Here is a 12,755-nt window from a genome sequence, read left to right on the forward strand (position 1 = left end):
GTGCTGGGATTACAGGCGTGAGCCACCGTGCCCGGCCACATCTTGTATTTTGAATGTGTAGTTTTGGACTTGTAGCATTTTGGCAAGCATTTGTTTTGGTGCAAAGGGCTATTAGTAATGTCAACATTAGAACATTTTAAAAACGAATACTTCTTTCTGGTGAAACAAAACCTCTTTTTAAAAAACTTTTTTTGAAGTCATGATGGTAATATAAACTTGTACTATGACATAGGACGGTGTCTACAAAGGGACTAATAAATTGGTAAAATTCATCCCCTCAACACACGTTTTTTAAACAAATATGACATCAACAACAAACAATCTCCTGTCATTTTAAGAGATTAAGGAATGAGGCATCTACAAACCATATTTAGGAGGTAGTTTGGGGTAGGGAGCTGATCTTTTCTAGTAAGGGTCGTATTTGGCTCCATTCCTATTGTTTACAAAAATTAAAGAAATGCTTTCACTTCAGCAAAGTAACAGCTTGACTTTATGGATCAGTACCAGTTTGATCACATGATGAGGGAAGAGGAAGAAATAGACCAAGTAATTTCTATTGGCTTATGTTTCCCTAGCACCTCCACCAAGAGTCTAGAGGTAGTTCAAGGGAAAAGGCAGATAAAAGAAAGGCAGTACATGTTCATGTTGAAGGTGGTAGGTGACTTTTGGCAGGTAAGGAGAGAAACATGAAGTCCCAGACTTGAGCGCCCCAGGCATCGGCGGCAGTGGGAAGAGCAATTACTAGTCACTGCAGACCCCTTTGTACTATGTGCAAACTCTTACAGTTTTAAAATAATAAACAATAGCAACAAAACTAAAGCTCCCTAATATTTGGATCAAACCTCTTCATTTTTGTATTTAGGAATATCAACATTAAAAAAAAAGTTAAAATAAGGTATGTAATTTGGTGCCTCCCCCAAGGAAATATCAAAATATCCTTGATAATATTGCATGCTTACGTGGAAGCGCTTTCTTTCATCTTAGCTTTCCTTTTTTTTTTTTTTTTTCTGTTGAGACAGAGTCTTGCTTTGTTGCCAGGCTGGAGTGCAGTGGCGCCATCTGGGCTCACTGCCACCTCCGCCTTCCAGGTTCAAGCAATTCCCCTGTTTCAGCCTCCCGAGTAGCTGGGACTGCAGGTGCGTGCCACCATGCCCGGCTAAGTTTTGTATTTTAGTAGAGACGGGGTTTCACCATGTTGGCGAGGATGGTCTCGATCTCCTGACCTCGTGATCCGCCTGCCTCCCAAAGGGCTGGGAGTGCTGGGAGTATAGGTGTGAGCCACCACGCCTGGCCTGTGTAAGCACTTTCAAAGCCATGAACTAAGCATGAAAGTGAGGATCCAGTGGAAGGGCATATTTGCCAGCTAACAGGTAATAGGAAGAGAAGTTAAGTCTTACAATTTCCTCTGAGTTTATTTTTTAAAATTTTTTATTTATTTTAAAGAGAATTGCTAATCTTCTCTGTATCATTCCAATTTTAGTATATGTGCTGCTGAAGTGAGCACATTATTTTCTCTTGGAACTGAAGAAAATGTTTGTCTTTCCTGACAAACTGGTATGAGCTCTTTCCTCAGTTAATTACAACAATATCACAGTGCATTTTACTTTTTTATTTGTCTAAAAAACGAAAAAGCCTGGGTTCTCACTGTAACTTTTTACTCTCCTCCTCATAAGTTTTTCACTGTTTAACTTTCATTTTAACTTTGTTATTATTTAATTTTTTTAAATTCAGGAGATATACACGATACAAGCGATTAAAAGAAATAAATAAAAATTGAAATTCTTCAGGGTCCACTTTTCTTGGAATAATAGGTCTGAAATATTTTTTTCAATTGGAATTTTTTTTATAAAACAATCTACTTGTTTATAAAACAATCTACTTGTTTACCCTAAAAAAATGAATAAAGCAAAAGACATAGTCACTGCTAACACTGGATTGACTTCCTTCCCCCTCCACCTTTTTTTCTTTTTTTTTTTTTAAGGACTAAACGTGCTCTACATGGTATTCTACTATATGGATATACTGTAATTCATTTAACCCATCTGTTAGTGAAAATTAAGGATGTATCCTTTTTTTTTTCTCTAGAAACAACATTGCAGCAAACAGCCATATTTGTGTGCGTGTGTGTGTGTGTGTGTGTGTGTGTGTGTGTGTATCCTTATTATTTGTCCTCTCCTTTTCTGAGGATAAATTCAAAAGATAAACATATTTAAAATTTGGATATATATTGCCAAACTAGAAAAGTTCTATGATCCTACCAATAGGGTGTATGAGAATCTCTATCCACAGAGTCTCACCAATACTTACATAATGTTTTCCTCTTAGATGTTTCCTGTTTTGTTTTTGAAGGTAACTTATCTTCTCCTGAACCAGCGCTTTCAGAACTGTGCAGCACAGCAAGCCAGGCTTTTTTTTTCAGAACAGGCATTTCCTAATGGACTGTGTGTGTGAGAAGGAGGGCTGGAGGATTTGGATTTGCTCACCTCTCAGCAATAAGGAAAGCTCATATCTGGCAGGTGTGCTAGTTGTATATTAAATATTAAATATGAATTGAGCCTAACTATTGGCCAGGCCCTATGCCACATGATAGGGATATGATGGTGAAAAAAACAGTTGGTCTCTGCTCTCAGGAAGTACACATTCTCATGCAGTATTTTCTAAGGCATTACCTTCTATCTTGACCATGTGATACGGGACCAAGAGGTGCACCTTTCCAACTTGCATGTGTTTGATTTTTGAATTCAATTTTTTTTTTTGTCCATTTGTATTTCTTCCACTTTTTAACATAACTACTTTTTGGGCTTTTCCTTCTTTCCCTTTTGGATTTGTAAGGGTTAAATGCATTAATCCATTGCCATTGTAACAGACACCAGCCCGTCTTTGTCCTTGGTAACGGCACTCTGATTTTGTTTCAGGACTGTGTGACCATGGTAAGTGGAGCTGGACTCAGTGCCTGGAGTTTGAGGAGAAACAGGAAGCGGTACACTAAGCCCTGGCCCCAGCACCGAATCATGTGATCTCACAAATGTACCGTTTACTCTTACAGGGCCTCTATTTCCTCACCGGTAGAATAAAGGCACTAAACCAAGATAATGCTTTTGGGTTCCTTCTAGCTCAGGTGGTCTATGGTATTTAGGAACTTAAGAGCACAGAAACAAATTTAACAATATTTATAGAATGTTTGCAGTGCAAGAAACTATTCTAGGCATTGAGAAAACACTGAAAACTAACACACTGTCCCTACTTTTAAAGAATTCATGGGCTGGGCATGGTGGCTCACGCCTGTAATCCCAGCACTTTGGAAGGCCGAGGCGGGCAGACCACGAGGTCAGGAGATCGAGACCATCCTGGCTAACATAGTGAAATCCCGTCCCTACTAAAAATTAAAAAAAATTAGCCAGGCGTGGTGGTGGGCGCCTGTAGTCCCAGCTACTCGGGAGGCTGAGGCAGGAGAATCGTGTCAACCTGGGAGATGGAGCTTGCAGTGAGCTGAGATGGTGGCTCCAGCCTGGGCAACAGAGTGAGACTCCATCTCAAAAAATAATAATAATAATAATTCATGATGGCCGGGCACAGTGGCTCATGTCTGTAATCCCAGCACTTGGGGAGGCCAAGGCGGGAGGATAGCTTGCATCCCAGGAGTTGGAGACAGAGTGTGCAACATGGTGAAACCCTGTCTCTAGAGAAAATAAAAAATTAGCCAGGCATGGTGGTGCATCCCTGTAGACCCAGCTACTCAGGAGGCTGAAGCCCCACTGCCCGAGCCCGGAAGGTCAAGGCTGCAGTGAGCCACAATTGTGTCACTGCACTCAGCCCAGGTGATAGAGTGAGGCCCTGTCTCAAAAAAGACCAAACCAACACAAAAAAGAATTCATGAGCTTGTAAAGGAAATAGAGCTATAGACATGAATGGATTTTCCAATGCACAGAATTAGAAAAAATTAATTATCAATTTTTTAAGTGCTATCTTTTGCCAGGTGTGGCTACTCACACCTGTAACCCCAGCACTTTGGGAGGCCATGGCAGGCAGATCACTGGAGGCCAGGAGTTAGAGACCAGTCTGGTCAACATGGTGAAACCCCAGCTCTACTAAAATTACAAAATTAGCCAGGCGTGGTGGCGGGCGCCTGTAGTCCCAGCTACTCGGGAAGCTGAGGCAGGAGAATCGCTTGAACCCAGGAGGCGGAGGCTGCAGTGGGCAGTGATTGCATCACTGCACTCCAGCCTGGATGGCACAGCGAGACTTTGTTTCAAAAACAAAATAAGTTATCTTTTTATATTGAATATTGACAATGAAAAGAAAAATGTTATCTTTCTTATACCATTGACAGACATTGATAACATGTGGGATTGAAGACTGACATGAGTGAAACAAAACCTTTTTTTTTTTTTTTTTTTTTGAGACGGGGTCTCACTCTGTCGCCCGGGCTGGAGTGCAGTGGCCGGATCTCAGCTCACTGCAAGCTCCGCCTCCCGGGTTCCAGTGATTCTCCCGCCTCAGCCTCCCGAGTAGCTGGGACTACAGGCGCCCACTACCTCGCCCGGCTAGTTTTTTTGTATTTTTTAGTAGAGACGGGGTTTCACTGTGTTAGCCAGGATGGTCTCGATCTCCTGACCTCGTGATCCGCCCGTCTCGGCCTCCCAAAGTGCTGGGATTACAGGCTTGAGCCACCGCGCCCGGCCGTGAAACAAAACTTTTAAAGAACTTACAGAAGAATGTCCTCAGAACTTACAGAAGAATGTCCTCAGAACTTACAGAAGAATGTCCTCAGAAGTTCAGGGTATGAAAGAACTCCTTCAGGCACAAGAAGCACAAATCATAAAGAAAAAGATAGATTTGACTACATTAAAATTAATCACTTCTGTTTATCAAAAGACACCATAAAAAAGAAGAGTATCCTGACTAGGTGCAGTGGCTCATGCCTGTAATCCCAGCACTTTGGGAGGATTGTTGTAGTCCTAACACCAAGGCTGGAGGATGGAGCCCTGGAGTTTGGAACCACTCTGGGCAACATGGCAAGACCGTGTCTTGACAAAAAATAAAAAATTAGCCAGGCATGCTGGAGCATCTGCACTCCCAGCTCCTCAGGAGGCTGATGCAGGAGGATTGCTTGAGCCCAGAGTTCAAGGCTGCAGTGAGCTATGACAGCCATTGTATTCTATCCTGGGCGACAAAGCAAGACTCTGTCTTGAAAATCAACCAACAGGCCAGGCGCGGTGGCTCATGCCTGTAATCCCAGCACTTTGGGAGGCTGAGGCAGGTGGATCACAAGGTCAAGAGATCGAGACCATCGTGGCTAACATGGTGAAACCCTGTCTCTACTAAAAATACAAAAATTAGCTGGGCATGTGTTGCGGGAAGTCAGGGACCCCCATTGAATTATCGGGGGCGGGTTCCCCCAATAGCATGGTGGCACGTGTCTGTAGTCCCAGTTAGTCAGGAGGCTGAGGCAGGAGAATTGCTTGAACCTGGGAGGCGGAGGTTGCAGCAAGCTGAGATGCCACCACTGCACTCCAGCCTGGTGACAGAGTGAGACTCCGTCTCAAAACAAAACAAAACAAAAACAAAAAACAAAAAACAAACAAAAAACCCCAAACCAAATCAAAACAAAAACACTTGGCAAACAAGCTGCCTGTTATAAAGTTGAAGACACGCATCCTCCCATGGCTCAGCAATTCTACTCCTGGGCGCAGGCCCTGAAGATATCGGGTAAATGTGCGCTAGGAGGTATGGACAAGAATGTTCACAGCAGCATTGTTTCTGAGAACAAAGAACTGTAAACAATTCAAATGTCCAGAGGAGAATGGATCAATAAATTATACTCATAGAGCAGTGAACATGAATGATGTAGGACTACAGGATCAACATGGGTAGGCTGGGCGCGGTGGCTCATGCCTGTAATCCCAGCATTTCGGGAGGCCGAGGAGGGCAGATCACTTGAGGTCAGGAGTTCAAGACCAGCCTGGCCAACATGGTGAAACCCCATCTTTACTGAAAATACAAAAATTAGCTGGGGGTGGTGGTGTGTGCCTGTAGTCCCAGCTACTTGGGAGGCTGAGGCAGGAAAATTGCTGGAACCCAGGAGGTGGAGGTTGCAGTGAGTTGAGATCATGCCACTGCACTCCAGCCTGGGTGACAGAGCGAGACTCCATCTCAAAAAAAAAAAAAAACAAACAGGCCGGGCACGATGGCTCAGGCCTGTAATCCCAGCACTTTGGGAGGCTGAGGTGGCCAGGTCACGAGGTCAGGAGATCGAGACCATCCTGGCTAACATGGTGAAACCCTGTCTCTACTAAAAATACAAAAAATTAGTCAGGCATGGTGGTAGGTGCCTGTAGTCCCAGCTACTCGGGAGGCTGAGGCAGGAGAATGGCCTGAACCCAGGAGGCGGAGCTTGCAGTGAGCCGAGATTGCACCACTGCACTCCAGCCTGGGCGACAGAGCGAGACTCTGTGTCAAACAAAACAAAACAAAACAAAACAAAAACAAAAACAAACAAAAAACAAAGTGGGTGAATCTCACACGATTTTTTCGTTTAAAAAAGTTACAGGTAATATATACGGTATTATATCACTTATATAAAGATCCAAAATAAAACTAAATAATACAGTGTTTAGGGATACATATAAAAGTAGAAAGAAAAGAAGGGAGTAGTAAACACCAAATTCAAGATAGTGGATATTTCTGAAGAGTTGGTAAGGAGAGGCAGTCAAGGAGGAATTCACAGTGGGGTTCAACAGAGTAGGTAATGTTCCATTCATAACACCGGTTGTGGGTATGAGGCACACACATATGCACACACACAGGCACTTACAGAGGCTTTTGGGGGTGGCGAAGGGGGAAAAGGTCATTTCTTGGATGAAGGGACCCCAAAGCCTTGAAACGACATGGTACACCTGGGAAACTATAGGCAGTTTGTCACTACTTGAACATAAAGTGTGCAAAGAGGAATGATGAGAAACTCCCTCGACATACATTTGTAGAACATGCACTAAGAGCCGGGTGCTGTGCTACACCCTGGCACACGCAAGTAAAAGGGTCAGTTCCCGCCCTTGAGCTCACACACTATGGATGGACAGACTAGTAAGTGCTATGGTGGGGAGGGTACAGAAAGTGTATGGAGAGAACAAATAAGGAGCCCAAATCCAGAGGAAGGTTTTCTGGAGAAGAAGACATTGCAAAGGATTTTGAAGAATCGGTGGCAGTGGTCCTGCTGAAGACCCGAGGAACACTGATCCCAAAACAGGGAATGCTGTGCACTGGTAAGAAAATAGTGTAGAGGCCGGGTGTGGTGGCTCACACCTGTAATCCCAGCACTTTGGGAGGACGAGGAGGGCGGATCACCTGAGGTCAGAAGTTCAAGACCAGCCTGGCCAACATGGTGAAACCCTGTCTGTACTAAAAATACACAAAAAAATTAGCTGGGCGTGGTGGTGGGCGCCTGTAATCCCAGCTACTCAGGTGGCTGAGACAGGAAAATCGCTTAAACCTGGAAGGCAGAGGCTGCAGTGAGCCGAGATCACACCACTGCACTCCAACTTGGGTGATGGAACGAGACTCTGTCCTCAAAAAAAAAAAAAAAGAGAGAGAGAGAGAGAAAAGAGATAATACGGTAGGTCAGGTCAGGGTAATGAACATTGGCATCCTTTTTTGTTCACTGTTTGGACCATTGTTTGGAACTGTGCCAAAATTCATAGGCTGAAGTTCTAACCCCAACATGACTGTACAGCATTTGGAGATAGGCCTTTGAAGAGGGAATTCAGGTTTCAATGAGGTCAGTGGGTGGTGCGCTAATCCAGTATGACTAGCGTCCTCATAAGAAGAGGAGCAGGCCGGGCGCGGTGGCTCAAGCCTGTAATCCCAGCACTTTGGGAGGCCGAGACGGGCGGATCACGAGGTCAGGAGATCGAGACCATCCTGGCTAACACGGTGAAACCCCGTCTCTACTAAAAAAATACAAAAAACTAGCCGGGCGAGGTGGCGGGCGCCTGTAGTCCCAGCTACTCGGGAGGCTGAGGCGGGAGAATGGCGTAAACCCGGGAGGCGGAGCTTGCAGTGAGCTGAGATCAGGCCACTGCACTCCAGCCTGGGCGACAAAGCGAGACTCTGTCTCAAAAAAAAAAAAAAAAAAAAGAAGAGGAGCAGATACACCAAGGATGCGCACAGGGAAAGGCCACATGAAGACACAGTGAGAAGGCAGCTATCTGCAAGCCCAGGAGAAAGGCCTCAGGAGACACCAAACCTGCCAACACCTTTCAGCTCCTGAACCTTGAGAAAATACATTTCTGCTTTGAAGTCACCTAGTTTGTGGTATTTTGTTATGGTAGCCCTAGTAAACTAATACAATCGTCCTGCTTTGAACACCTGAATTCCTGAGGAATCCTCCACTTAGACAGCAGGGTCAACCTGCCACTTTCAAAACAGGAAGCTGACATTGTCTCTCCCAGCCCTCACACACAGGGAGGATTGTGACCTAGGGCTGGTCAATGAAAAGCACCCTCCCCAGACTTGGTCTCAAGCCACAACAGAAGGAGCAGCAGTTGCACAGAATCCAACAGAAGCGGCAACAATGGGAGAGGCATGTTGATGCCCAAGGCTCAGTGGCATGGCTCAGTGTCCTGGGTTAATGATGGTGCAGGCTGTAATGTCTGGAGTGGGTGGCAGAGGCATATTATCTTCACTGGACTAGTTCTAGTTGGTGGGTATAGGCCTTGTCACTGTCTTCATGGACCCCAAACCTCGATCTCTACCCTCCTGGTGATCTTGGGAATTACCTAATAGACTTTTTGTAATTTCTTAAAAATCAAATTTTGCTGGGCACAGTGGTTCACGCCTGTAATCCCAGCACTTTGGGAGGCCAGGGTGGGCTGATCACGAGGTCAGGGCGCCAACATGGTGAAACCCTGTCTCTACTAAAAATACAAAAATTAGCTGGGCATGGTAGTACATGCCTGTAATCCCAGCTACTCGGGAGGCTGAGGCAGGAGAATTGCTTGAACCAGGGAGTTGGAAGTTGCAGTGAGCCGAGATTGCGCCACTGGACTCCAGCTTGGCAAGAGTAAGACTCCGTCTCAAAAAAAAAAAAAAAAACAAAAATTTTGCCAAGCATCATGGCTCACACCTGTAATCCCAGCACTTTGGGAAGATGAAGTGGAAGGACCACTTGAGCCCAGGAGTACCAGACCAGCCTGGGCAACATTGGGAGACCTTGTCTCTGAAACATATAAATAAATAAGTAAACAAATAATCAAATTTACTCTGGTATGGTTTACAAATTAAAATATACCTATTTTAAATGTGTAAGTTGATAGGTTTTGATGAATGTCTATACCTGTATAATTATCACTACAATCAAGATGTAGATCAATCCCATCATCCCAAAAAGTTCCCTTGTACCCCACTGTAGTTGGTCCCTCCCCACCCCCTGTCTAGACAATCACTGGTATGTTTACTGTCACTACAGATGAGTTTTGTGTTTTCCAGTATTTTATAGAAATGGAATCATACAGTATATACTCTTGTGTCTGGCTTCTTTCTTTCTTTCTTTCTTTTTTTTTTTTTTTTTTTTGAGATGGAGTCTTGCTGTGTCGCCCAGGCTGGAGTGCACTGGCCAGATCTCAGCTCACTGCAAGCTCCGCCTCCTGGGTTTACGCCATTCTCCTGCCTCAGCCTCCCGAGTAGCTGGGACTACAGGCGCCCGCCACCTCGCCCGGCTAGCTTTTTGTATTTTTTTTTTTTAGTAGAGACGGGGTTTCACCGTGTGAGCCAGGATGGTCTCGATCTCCTGACCTCGTGATCCGCCCGCCTCGGCCTCCCAAAGAGCTGGGATTACAGGCTTGAGCCACTGCGCCCGGCCTGGCTTCTTTCATTCAGTGTAACATTTTTAGAATTTGCCCATGTTACCTTTTTAATTGCTGAGTATTGTTCTGCAATTTGTTATCCTTCTACCTGTTGATGGACATGTGGATTGTTTCCAGTTTGCGGCTACTATTAATAAAGCTTCTATGGACACCTAACAGCATTTCAAGGAATACTTTTCCTGCTTAGACTAGCCAGAGTTGGTTTCTGGTGCTTGTTAAAGGCCATGGCTGAAATGGTTTGTATGATTGGAGTTTTGGAGGTGCCGGTGAGAGGATTAAAGATGAGGTTGGTGAGAAAGGCCAGTGACTGTTCTTGTGAGCTGGAAACAATGGGAAGACACTACAGACACTACAGTATTTTGAGTCTGGAAATGAGTGACCAGAATGGCTTTTACGTTTTTTGTTTGTTTGTTTTTTGTTTTTGAGACAGAGTCTTGCTCTGTCACCCAGGCTGGAGTGCAGTGGTGTGATCTCGTTCACTGCAACCTCCGCCTCCTGGGTTCAGGTGAGTCTCCTGCCTCAGCTGCCTGGGTAGCTAGGATAACAGGCACCACCATCACGCCTGGCTAATTTTTGTATTTTTAGTAGAGATGGGATTTCACCACATTGGCCAGGCTGGTCTCGAACTCCTGACCTCAAGTGATCCACCTGCCTCAGCCTCCCACAGTGCTGGGATTACAGGTGTGAGCCACCACGCCCAGCCCTAAGATAGTTTTTAGTAGCAGAGAGAGGCTAAATTGGAGGGAGTGAGACTATGGCAGGGAGACCAGTTGGATGCCATTTGGAGTAATCCAGGCAAGGAAGAATAAAGGCCTGAATCAAGGAAATGTCCCTGGGGTTTGGAAAGAGGGCACAAATGGAAGAGTTGTCATATGAAAAGAGTTCACAGGATTTGAGGGTCAATTAAATGTCATGGTTATGAGACAGGAAGACTTTCAGAAGGGCTCCCAGAGGGTAGGCTGCAGCCAAATCAAGACATTAGGAAGCAAATTCTTAGAAACCTGGGTGTTTTGGGTTTTGGGGGTTGTAACTGGGTGCAGTACATTTTTTCCTTACTATGCAATAAAAGCAGGAAGAGGGGCAGGGGTAGAAGGAAGCAGGAGCAGCAGAGTTCACTCGCACACAGATCCAGCAATAAGGAACCCAATTAAATTGTGGTCTGGGTCCCATTAGCCTCAACCTACCTTCTTACCTTAACCTCTTGGCTTGTTAAATATAAAAATGGTCACATTTTGAAAGTGGAAAATGTCTTTCAATTTAACTCCACCTATATTTAGTGAACACCTACTATGTTTCTGATCTCTGTGCTAGGTCCTAGAGTTACAAAATGAGCCTAAGCCCATGAGTTTCAATTGTGAAGGCTGGGCATCAGAATCATCTGTGAGACTCACGTCCAGGCCCCACCCCTGGAAAACGGATTCAGGAGGTAGGACCCACTCATCTATATTAAATCAAACAAACAATAACCACAGAAAATGATATAGACAGTTGTGTTATATGGTTGTAAACCACTGATGAATCAGGCCCTGTTATCTGTATCTTATCCTAACAGCTACCCTAACAGGTAGGTATCATCTGTTAGGTAAATATATGCATATGCACAAGTAATTATAGAAGCAGAATCATACTGGGAGAAGAATATATCTATTTATTCAATATTTATTAGGCACCTAGTGCTATGGTTTGACTGTGTCCCCCAAATCTCATGTGTTGGAAACTGAATCCCAGTGTGGCAGTATTAAAAGGTAGGGCATTTAAGAGGTGGTTGGATCGTGAGAGCTCTGCCCTCATGAATGAATTCATGGGTTAATGGACTAATGGCTTAATGGATTAATGGGTCATCAAGAGAGTGGAACTGGTGGTTTTCCAAGAGGGGGAAGAAAAGAGGCTGAGCCCAGTGGCTCACGCCTGTGATCCCAACACTTTGGGAGGTCAAGGTGGGAGACTGTTTGAGGGCAGTAGTTAAAAACCAGCCTGGGGGACACAAGGAGACCATGTCTCTACAAAAAAATCAGAAGCCAGGCGTGGTGGCTCACGCCTGTAATCCCAACATTTTGGGAGGCCAAGGCGATGGATCACTTGAGGTCAGGAATTTGAGACCAGCCTGGTCAACAATGTGAAACCTCATCTCCACTAAAGTACAAAATTAGCCTGGTGTGGTGGTGCACACCTGGGGTCCCAGCTACTTGGGAGGCTGCCGCAAGAGAATTGCTTGAACCCAGGAAGTGGAAGTTGCAGTGAGCTGAGATTGTACCACTGCCCTCCATCCTGGGCAATAGAGTGAGACTCCATCTCAAAAAAAAAAAAAATAAAAAATAAAAAATAAATAAATAAATTAGCTGAGTGTGGTGATGCGTATCTATAGTCCCAGCTACTCTGGAGGCCTAGGTGGAACGACAGCTTGAGCCCCGGAGGTCGAGGCTGCAGTGAGCTGTGATCACACCGCTGCACTCCAGCCTGGGTGACAGAGTGAGACCCTGTCCCAAAAAATGATTAGTAGTAAATACACTTTGAAAATGAAAAAAAAAGAAGAAGAGAAAAACCCGAGCAAGCATTAGCACACTCAGCCTCTCACCATGTGATCCCTTGCCCTACCTTGGGGACACCACAGAGTCCCCACCAGCATGAAGGTCCCCCCCGCTGAGAAGACCTTGGACTTCTCAGTCTCCGTAACTGTAAAAAATAAATCCTTTCCTTTACAAATTACCCAGATTCAGGGATTTTGTTATAAGCAACATAAAACCGACTAAGACGCTAAGAGTATCAGGTGCTGGGCTAGGTTCTAGAGCTACAAAGATGAAATGAATACAACATCACTGCTCAGAAGGTCTGGCAAGTATACAGACATAAAAATCTCAAGTCGTAATACGGAACTGAACCCTGTTCCAACAGTTA

General features: G+C 44.8%; 1 pseudogene; it reads right to left on the minus strand.

The window, feature by feature from the left end:
- Positions 1-1,419: 1,419 nt before the first annotated feature.
- Positions 1,420-1,504, minus strand: LOC115892129 (annotated as a pseudogene).
- Positions 1,505-12,755: the final 11,251 nt, after the last annotated feature.

The sequence above is a fragment of the Rhinopithecus roxellana genome, chromosome 1 (genome assembly GCF_007565055.1).
Source record: "Rhinopithecus roxellana isolate Shanxi Qingling chromosome 1, ASM756505v1, whole genome shotgun sequence".
Taxonomy (NCBI): Eukaryota; Metazoa; Chordata; class Mammalia; order Primates; family Cercopithecidae; genus Rhinopithecus; species Rhinopithecus roxellana.